The following is a 10672-nucleotide window of genomic DNA, read 5'->3' on the forward strand; positions in this document are numbered from 1 at the left end:
GGTCCACTTCCTAATGTTCACTGGGCCTGTTGGTTAACTGTGAAAAACGAGGTTATAACATGACATCAGCACTTTCTACCTGTAAATAATTACACTGTCAATAACTGGAGGTTACAAAGTCAACACAAAGGAAGTCCAGCTTCCCAATCCTCCACCTAGCCTGCAGGGGGGAAGTTCACGCCTCACGTTTTCCTAAAAATAGTCCTAAGTGTGAAACACCAAGGGCTTCTAATGATCACCAGCTTCCGCATGTGTGGTTTGTGCAGCATGGCAGTTCGGTAGAAACCAAACAGCCCACAGCTGACTCATCCACCTCACACACAGTCTGAACTCACCTCAGTTTCTGTCACGGAAAACATACGACTTCAATTCATAGAGAAAAAAAAAAACCTCATCCTATTCAGACTGGAAAGAACTAGAGAATAAATGATCATTTCCATCATTAAACCAGTGTTGTGTTCACCATTAATCACAAACACAAACAACGGACATCACTTCAACACCTTCGCTAGATAAAAATCTAATTCTGCTGCATCACAACAGATAACTGGAAAAAAAAAACTTTGGGAAGTGTTTGTCTAAAACAACCACGTACAGTCACAGTCCACAGTGTCATGTCCGCCTGTTCAATCACACGGCAGTGACTCAACTCAGCTGAAGTCCAAACTGAGCATCAGGATGAGGAAGAAAGAGGATCTAAGTGACTGTGAGCATCATTGCTCACCTGAGTAATTGAACTACTGGGATTTTTACACACAAATATCTCTATGGTCTACAAAGAACCATCTGAAGCAGAGAAACATCCAGTTGTCTGGATCACAATGCCTTGTGGTCTGAGGAGAGTGGTCAGACTGGTTGGACATGATAGAAACAGCAGAAGACCACACCGGGGGCCACTCCTGTCAGTAAAAACAGGAAACTGAGGCTACAATTCACAGACACTCCAGAACTGGACAATAGAAGATGGAGAAACTGGTCTGATGAGTCAGCTCCACATTCAGATGGTGGGATCAGAATCTGCTGGAAACATCAAGAAAGTCTGGTTTATCCAGCCGTGGATCCACGCTTCAGGCTTTTGGTGGTGTAATGGGGAATATTTTCTTCGTCCACTTTGGTCCCATTAGTACCAGCATGACCTGGTTTAATCAGCACAGCCTACCTGAGTTCTGCTGCTGACCATGTCCATCCCTTTATGAGCACAGTGTAGCATCTTCTGATGGAAACTTCCAGCAGGACGATGCACCATGTCACAAAGCTCACATCATCTCCACCATGACGATGAGTTCACTGTCCTCTAACGGCCTCCACAGTCACCAGATCTACATCCAGCAGAGCAGCTCTGGGATGTGGTGGAACGGGAGATTCTCATCATGATGAGGTGGAACGGGAGATTCTCATGGTGATGAGGTGGAACGGGAGATTCTCATGGTGATGAGGTGGAACGGGAGATTCTCATCACCATGAGGTGGAACGGGAGATTCTCATCACCATGAGGTGGAACGGGAGATTCTCATGGTGATGAGGTGGAACGGGAGATTCTCATGGTGATGAGGTGGAACGGGAGATTCTCATGGTGATGAGGTGGAACGGGAGATTCTCATCACGATGTGGTGGAACGGGAGATTCTCATCACGATGAGATGGAACGGGAGATTCTCATGGTGATGAGGTGGAACGGGAGATTCTCATGGTGATGAGGTGGAACGGGAGATTCTCATGGTGATGAGGTGGAACGGGAGATTCTCATGGTGATGAGGTGGAACGGGAGATTCTCATGGTGATGAGGTGGAACGGGAGATTCTCATGGTGATGAGGTGGAACGGGAGATTCTCATGGTGATGAGGTGGAACGGGAGATTCTCATGGTGATGAGGTGGAACGGGAGATTCTCATGGTGATGAGGTGGAACGGGAGATTCTCATCACGATGTGGTGGAACGGGAGATTCTCATCACGATGTGGTGGAACGGGAGATTCTCATCACGATGAGGTGGAACGGGAGATTCTCATCACGATGAGGTGGAACGGGAGATTCTCATCACGATGAGGTGGAACGGGAGATTCTCATCACGATGAGGTGGAACGGGAGATTCTCATCACGATGAGGTGGAACGGGAGATTCTCATCACGATGAGGTGGAACGGGAGATTCTCATCACGATGAGGTGGAACGGGAGATTCTCATGGTGATGAGGTGGAACGGGAGATTCTCATGGTGATGAGGTGGAACGGGAGATTCTCATGGTGATGAGGTGGAACGGGAGATTCTCATGGTGATGAGGTGGAACGGGAGATTCTCATGGTGATGAGGTGGAACGGGAGATTCTCATGGTGATGAGGTGGAACGGGAGATTCTCATGGTGATGAGGTGGAACGGGAGATTCTCATGGTGATGAGGTGGAACGGGAGATTCTCATCACGATGTGGTGGAACGGGAGATTCTCATCACGATGAGGTGGAACGGGAGATTCTCATCACGATGAGGTGGAACGGGAGATTCTCATCACGATGAGGTGGAACGGGAGATTCTCATCACGATGAGGTGGAACGGGAGATTCTCATCACGATGAGGTGGAACGGGAGATTCTCATGGTGATGAGGTGGAACGGGAGATTCTCATCATGATGAGGTGGAACGGAAGATTCTCATGGTGATGAGGTGGAACGGGAGATTCTCATGGTGATGAGGTGGAACGGGAGATTCTCATGGTGATGAGGTGGAACGGGAGATTCTCATGGTGATGAGGTGGAACGGGAGATTCTCATCATGATGAGATGGAACGGGAGATTCTCATGGTGATGAGGTGGAACGGGAGATTCTCATGGTGATGAGGTGGAACGGGAGATTCTCATGGTGATGAGGTGGAACGGGAGATTCTCATGGTGATGAGGTGGAACGGGAGATTCTCATGGTGATGAGGTGGAACGGGAGATTCTCATGGTGATGAGGTGGAACGGGAGATTCTCATGGTGATGAGGTGGAACGGGAGATTCTCATGGTGATGAGGTGGAACGGGAGATTCTCATGGCGATGAGGTGGAACGGGAGATTCTCATGGCGATGAGGTGGAACGGGAGATTCTCATGGCGATGAGGTGGAACGGGAGATTCTCATCATGATGAGGTGGAACGGGAGATTCTCATCACGATGTGGTGGAACGGGAGATTCTCATGGTGATGAGGTGGAACGGGAGATTCTCATGGTGATGAGGTGGAACGGGAGATTCTCATGGTGATGAGGTGGAACGGGAGATTCTCATGGTGATGAGGTGGAACGGGAGATTCTCATGGTGATGAGGTGGAACGGGAGATTCTCATGGTGATGAGGTGGAACGGGAGATTCTCATGGTGATGAGGTGGAACGGGAGATTCTCATGGTGATGTGGTGGAACGGGAGATTCTCATGGTGATGAGGTGGAACGGGAGATTCTCATCACGATGAGGTGGAACGGGAGATTCTCATCACGATGAGGTGGAACGGGAGATTCTCATCACGATGAGGTGGAACGGGAGATTCTCATGGTGATGAGGTGGAACGGGAGATTCTCATCACGATGAGGTGGAACGGAAGATTCTCATGGTGATGAGGTGGAACGGGAGATTCTCATGGTGATGAGGTGGAACGGGAGATTCTCATGGTGATGAGGTGGAACGGGAGATTCTCATGGTGATGAGGTGGAACGGGAGATTCTCATGGTGATGAGGTGGAACGGGAGATTCTCATGGTGATGAGGTGGAACGGGAGATTCTCATGGTGATGAGGTGGAACGGGAGATTCTCATGGTGATGAGGTGGAACGGGAGATTCTCATGGTGATGAGGTGGAACGGGAGATTCTCATGGTGATGAGGTGGAACGGGAGATTCTCATGGTGATGAGGTGGAACGGGAGATTCTCATGGTGATGAGGTGGAACGGGAGATTCTCATGGTGATGAGGTGGAACGGGAGATTCTCATGGCGATGAGGTGGAACGGGAGATTCTCATGGCGATGAGGTGGAACGGGAGATTCTCATGGCGATGAGGTGGAACGGGAGATTCTCATCATGATGAGGTGGAACGGGAGATTCTCATCACGATGTGGTGGAACGGGAGATTCTCATGGTGATGAGGTGGAACGGGAGATTCTCATGGTGATGAGGTGGAACGGGAGATTCTCATGGTGATGAGGTGGAACGGGAGATTCTCATGGTGATGAGGTGGAACGGGAGATTCTCATGGTGATGAGGTGGAACGGGAGATTCTCATCACGATGAGGTGGAACGGGAGATTCTCATCACGATGTGGTGGAACGGGAGATTCTCATGGTGATGAGGTGGAACGGGAGATTCTCATGGTGATGAGGTGGAACGGGAGATTCTCATGGTGATGAGGTGGAACGGGAGATTCTCATGGTGATGAGGTGGAACGGGAGATTCTCATGGTGATGTGCTGGAACGGGAGATTCTCATGGTGATGAGGTGGAACGGGAGATTCTCATCACGATGTGGTGGAACGGGAGATTCTCATCACGATGAGGTGGAACGGGAGATTCTCATCACGATGAGGTGGAACGGGAGATTCTCATGGTGATGAGGTGGAACGGGAGATTCTCATGGTGATGAGGTGGAACGGGAGATTCTCATGGTGATGAGGTGGAACGGGAGATTCTCATGGTGATGAGGTGGAACGGGAGATTCTCATGGTGATGAGGTGGAACGGGAGATTCTCATGGTGATGAGGTGGAACGGGAGATTCTCATGGTGATGAGGTGGAACGGGAGATTCTCATGGTGATGTGCTGGAACGGGAGATTCTCATGGTGATGAGGTGGAACGGGAGATTCTCATCATGATGAGGTGGAACGGGAGATTCTCATCATGATGAGGTGGAACGGAAGATTCTCATCATGATGAGGTGGAACGGGAGATTCTCATGGTGATGTGGTGGAACGGGAGATTCTCATGGTGATGAGGTGGAACGGGAGATTCTCATCACGATGAGGTGGAACGGGAGATTCTCATCATGTTGTGCAGAATCTGTGTGTTATTGTGTAAATATTGAGCTAAACCTCTGAGGAATGTTTCCAACACCTTGTTCCAAGAAAAAGAGGTTTTGCTTTAGTACCTTGACATGTTTTGGCTACAACTTATCTCTCTGACAGAAAAGGAAACAAAGATTATTTAATGCAAGTAGACAGTATGAACAGAATTCTATCAGTTTAAGGAAAAGTGATTCTTTTAAATGAGTTATTTAAAAAAAGCGCTGAAACACGCAGCAGTAAAAACACACTGACTGGTGCAGCATTTAACGGTTTCCCTACATCAACGGTAAACACACATTACTCACAGAGAGCGAGAAGCAGAGCTGATGTTTCCTGTCACAAACTGTTCTGACTTCCTCATGACCACATTTAGCTCACGGCAGATCCTCTCTGATCTCCACCTGAGACACCGAGTGATAATTACAGACCTCTGCACGCCGTCTGCATGTGGCCATGGTGGAAAACGAAACTACAGCCTGTAAAGTCCATGTCTTGCATTTTCATTTTCTGCACAAGGCCTGCAGACATTTATCACGACGATGCAGCTTCACAGGAAAGTTACAGGAAGTTAAAAATCCTCCTCTTCCTCTTTCAGCTTTTAACTTTACAAACCAAAATGATCTGATCATCTGCAATAAACCTGAAGACAAACAGTTTCCACGTCAGCTAACTCAATCACTCCAAAGATTTCTAAATAATCACATAAAACAATCAGGTCTTTCTTTTGTGATGCTGACTGACGGAGCTGCATGCAAATCATCCTGGTGACGTGGCAGCTGCAGCAACCTTTGATCAGAAAATATTTATCTTCCTATAAAACTGCAGTAAAAGCCTCAGCGGGATGATGAGCAGAACGAAAGGCGAGGTGAAGATGAGACGAGCTGTGGAGACTAAAAATAACTCCGATCAGCATCTTTAATCTAATTCTGCAGCAGGAAACTGTTTATTCTTTCTGTCACCTCCTGTTTCGACATCATACAGTCCAGAACCAGGACCGCACTGCAGTCCTGACACAACCAATCCAACCCAGTTTCATTTACACACAACTTTCAAACAACCTCACCAATAACAGAAAACTCACGTTTAAAAATGTAAAAGCGATAAAAACTGCATAAAAATAGACTTAAACATAAAAACATACACTATCTGGACACGATAGTAGCTGCTCCCACTCCTCATTACAGTAACCCAGTTGGGACTGGGACCACGTCACCGTCTAGACCAGGGGTCTGCAACCTTTACAAGCCAAAGAGCCATTTTTGTCCTCAGCCCAGTTAAGTGAAACTTATTTAGAGACGCACATATTAAATGACCTTTAAAAGAAAGAAAAAGGTCAACTTTTTCTTTTTAAACTGAATATCTACAACAGGATTTTGAAGAGCCACAATTTTATTTCTCTTTTTAGGTTTCAAAATAAAGAAGAACATAAAACTTTAGCAGAACGACGTTTGATCCGTTTGTTTCTACGGGACGGAGATATTTGTGGAAACAGTTTCTAAAGTAAAAGAAGAAAAACGGATGTAAAGAAATGTTACTGCTCATTTCAGTGTCGGTATTTTGTAGAAATTCAGTGCAAATATTGCATGAAAAAAACCTCAGTTGGGTCTTTATCAGTTTTAGCCAAATTTATTAAGAGCCATTGTGGAAGGTCCACAGAGCCGCAGGTTGCAGACCCCTGGTCTAGACAGAACCAGGACCAGTTTACAGTCCAGAACCAGGACGAGCTTAAGGTTCTGACACTCAAACAGGAAAATCATTCATACAAGCAAACAGAAAGTGGGAGTTTGAAGGTAAACTGACCAGATTTCCCTCACAGACACAGGACCGGAGCAATCCTGGTTCCTTCCATGTGTTGGGCCGTGATGTTGGGTCAAAGGCTGATCTGCATCCTGGAGGTGGGGGAACAGAAACCAACACATGAATGCAGACCAGTTCAGGTCCAAGCATCAACTGGAGGAAGTCCAGTGAACGGAAGGGAAAAGAGAGGTTCTGTTTGGATCTGCTGATCCTGGATCAGAACAGACTGGAACAGGTTAGCAGGTAACATGACCATTTTTTTTTAAAAAACTTTACTGACACGTGAACTGGCTATTTTAATTAGATTTAAACCCCGAGCATAAATGGAATATATAGAAATAAAGAAAATAAATACAAATAAATAAGAAAAACAAGTTAGAAAAAAATTACAGGAAAAAAAAATAGAACTACAAAGAGAAAAGAAAAAAATGAATTAAAAAAAAAAAAAAGAACAAAAATGTGATAAATCATTACAGACAGAGTGAAAACAACCGACTCGTCACCAGAACCAGAACAGAAATCACATAAATCTTCAGAGAAAAGTTCCGGCAGAGTTTAAAACTAAAAATGAACCAAACTAAACGTAAAGAAAGAGACTCCTCGCGCCGTCCGGAGGTTCCGTACCGGTTCTGAAGTCCAGCTGGAAACGCTTTCTGTGGAACTCCGTCCCGGTTTTCAGGATTTTTCTCCCACCGTTGTTTACGGCGTTTCACCTGAGCCTCGTGCCCGCGCTGCACGAGCCCCGTCTCTTCCGGGACTTTCTGCCGCTGCCTCGACGGGAGCGCGGGTGCGCGCACGTAACGAGCGGGTACCTGATGAGGCTCGAGGCTGCTCGGAGATCAAAGACTTTTCGTCTGATCCGCAAAGACAGATGTTTTATAGAAGCAGAGGGGGGCGGAGACATGGAGGAAGCACAAACAAACAAGCAATAAATAAATAAATAAATAAATAAATAAAGCTAAATAAATGTAAAGGCAAAAATTAAGCTTTCTTTTATAATATATAACATTTTCGTAATCAATTTTATATTATTATTATTATTATTATTATTATTATTATTATTATTATATATTTATATTTTCGTATTCCTGCCGCAATAAGACTGTTAAAAAAAAAAATCTTTAATTTAATCTATTTATCTTTTTTTTTTAAAGGAATTGTTGGAACACCCTGGATTTCCCCTGTGGGATGAAGTATCTATCTATCTATCTATCTATCTATCTATCTGGACTGAGCCCATGCAGAACTGCTCCAGTTTTTAGTCTGACCTCAGAATCGGGATCCTTGTAAATTTAATTAGACTAATGGAGTGAAAATCAGACTTAAGCTGAGTCCAGACGGTGACAGGATCTGGAGCTGAACACTTCGTGTCAGTTATGACACAAGGTGATTCCTTGCTATGTTTCTGTTGTGGTTTTTTTTTTAAACTGCAGAACTTTCTGTTTCAGATGAGTGTTTATGAACTTTCACTTACCTACCATCCATCCTCTGGCTGGAAGATGGGTATGAGGATTTCATTGGATCCATCCATCCTTCCATCCATCCATCCAGCCTACTCTTTCTCCCCATCAGTCCATCACAGAGACAAACACTCACACTCTCTCCTCTGGATGGTAGAGGACCACAGTTAACCCACCATTATCTGTCTGGACTGTGGGATAAAGCTACACATCCATAGAAATGCCCCACAGGAAGAACCACCAGATCACCCTGAAGCTCATTAAACATGGCTTCAGATAAATAAAAAACAAAACAAAACATATCGTCTCCAGCAGCGAATGAAAGCCAACTGCGAAACCTGTTTGGAAATCTCAGTGGTGGAAGTCAGATCAGTCTCAAAGTAAGAAAAATATCTTTTATTTCTATTTGAACACATTGTTAGATTACTCCCTTTGTAACAATAATGATCTAAATACTGCAGCTAAATGTAGTAAATCTGTTTATACTTTCACATTCCCTCATTTCCTGTATAATAATTGTATGAGAGCTGTTGAAGTTTCTCTTCTGCAGAGGAGCAACATGCAGGAAAGGATGTATCACTCACAAACATCTCTAACAGTCCAACCAGATGAAGTAGCTGAGACCACTGTAGCTGAGCAAGTAGACTGCGCTGAAACTAGATTTGATCCTCTGGCATCATTTTATGTTCCTGTAAACAAGACTGGTCTGTTGTGAACACAGTTCTTCTTGTACTGGTTTCTGTAGTTGGACAGTGTGCAGAGTATTCCCCTAGGGGGCGCATTGGAGAGACCTGGACTAAAGCATCTGCCAACTCCTGGACAGTCTGTGGTGCAACTTGGCGTTGGTGGATGGAGCGAGACATGATGTCCCAGATGTGCTCAGCTGGATTCAGGTCTGGGGAATGGGTGGGCCAGTCCATAACATCAATGCCTTCGTGTAGCAGGAACTGCTGACACACTCCAGCCACATGAGGTCTAGCACTGTCTTGCATTAGGAGGAACCCAGGCCCAACCGCACCAGCATATGGTCCCACAAGGGGTCTGAGGATCTCATCTCGATACCAAATGGCAGTCAGGCTACCTCTGGCGAGCACATGGAGGGCTGTGTGGCCCTCCAAAGAAATGCCCCCCCACACCATTACTGACTCACTGCCAAACTGGTCATGCTGGAGGATGTTGCAGGCAGCAGAACGTTCTCCACGGCGTCTCCAGACTCTGTCACGTCTGTCACATGTGCTCAGTGTGAACCTGCTTCCATCTGTGAAGAGCACAGGGCGCCAGTGGAGAATTTGCCAATCTTGATGTTCTCTGGCAAACGCCAAACGTCCTGCACGGTGTTGGGCTGGAAGCACAAACCCCCACCTGTGGACGTCGGGCCCTCATACCACCCTCATGGAGCCTGTTTCTGACTGTTGGAGCAGACACATGCACATTTGTGGCCTGCTGGAGCTCATTCTGCAGGGCTCTGGCAGTGCTCCTCCTGTTCCTCCTTGCACAAAGAAGGAGGTAGCGGTCCTGCTGCTGGGTTGTTGCCCTCCCACGGCCTCTTCCATGTCTCCTGATGTACTGGCCTGTCTCCTGGTAGCACCTCCATGCTCTGGACACTACGCTGACAGACACAGCAAACTTTCTTGCCACAGCTCACGTTGATGTGCCATCCTGGATGAGCTGCACTACCTGAGTCACTTGTGTGGGTTGTAGACTCCGTCTCATGCTACCACTAGACTGAAAGCACCGCCAGCATTCAGAAGTGACCAAAACATCAGCCAGAGAGCATCGGAACTGAGAAGTGGTCTGTGGTCCCCACCTGCGGAACCACTCCTTATTATATGTGGAACAGGCATGATGAAAACATGTATGCGAATCTAAAAGCGGGTGTATTCTCAGCCTATTTGTCCCAGATTAAATGATCTGTATGTCTGTGTTTGTTAGACTAATATCAGCTTAGCTGATTCAAGTTCTTCTCGGTGGTGCCCCGTACTTAGTGCAGGGACAACACAGCAGCCAGAGCATTTCTGTTGTGGTCCCTGGATGGACAAAGATGAGGAACTAATTTAAATCTAAGGCAGTTTTTAACCAATTGACATTTTGTGATGTTTGAGCAGTTACACTGGGTGACATGGAAAAACCAGCAGCTGCAGGTCCTGATATGCAGAGACGACGACAAACAGATGTCATACAAATTTTATTCAAATTTGAACAAGATTCATAAAATTTAAAGAGTTATTCATGTGAAAATACCCATTGAATATGGTAGAAAAAGTCTATATATATATATAGGATCAGTACAGATATAAAAACATCTGCATAGAGAGGAGACCTAAAGAAGCCCGAAAGAAACGTCCTGAGCGGAGAAGCTTGGCCGCATTCCAACTATATGACCTTTAACATGCACTTCAAC

General features: G+C 45.9%; 1 protein-coding gene across 2 annotated transcripts in view; it reads right to left on the reverse strand.

Moving 5' to 3' along the window:
• Positions 1-10506: 10506 nt before the first annotated feature.
• The window catches only part of src (v-src avian sarcoma (Schmidt-Ruppin A-2) viral oncogene homolog), a 40447-nt gene continuing 40281 nt past the window's right edge, over positions 10507-10672 (reverse strand). For both annotated transcript variants that reach the window (XM_079239553.1, XM_079239552.1), the window contains one exon: positions 10507-10672. This exon is cut by the window's right edge and continues 1862 nt beyond it. The gene's annotated coding sequence lies outside the window, so the exon portion shown is untranslated.

This window comes from Telmatherina bonti (genome assembly GCF_933228915.1).
Source record: "Telmatherina bonti genome assembly, chromosome: 4".
Taxonomy (NCBI): domain Eukaryota; kingdom Metazoa; phylum Chordata; class Actinopteri; order Atheriniformes; family Telmatherinidae; genus Telmatherina; species Telmatherina bonti.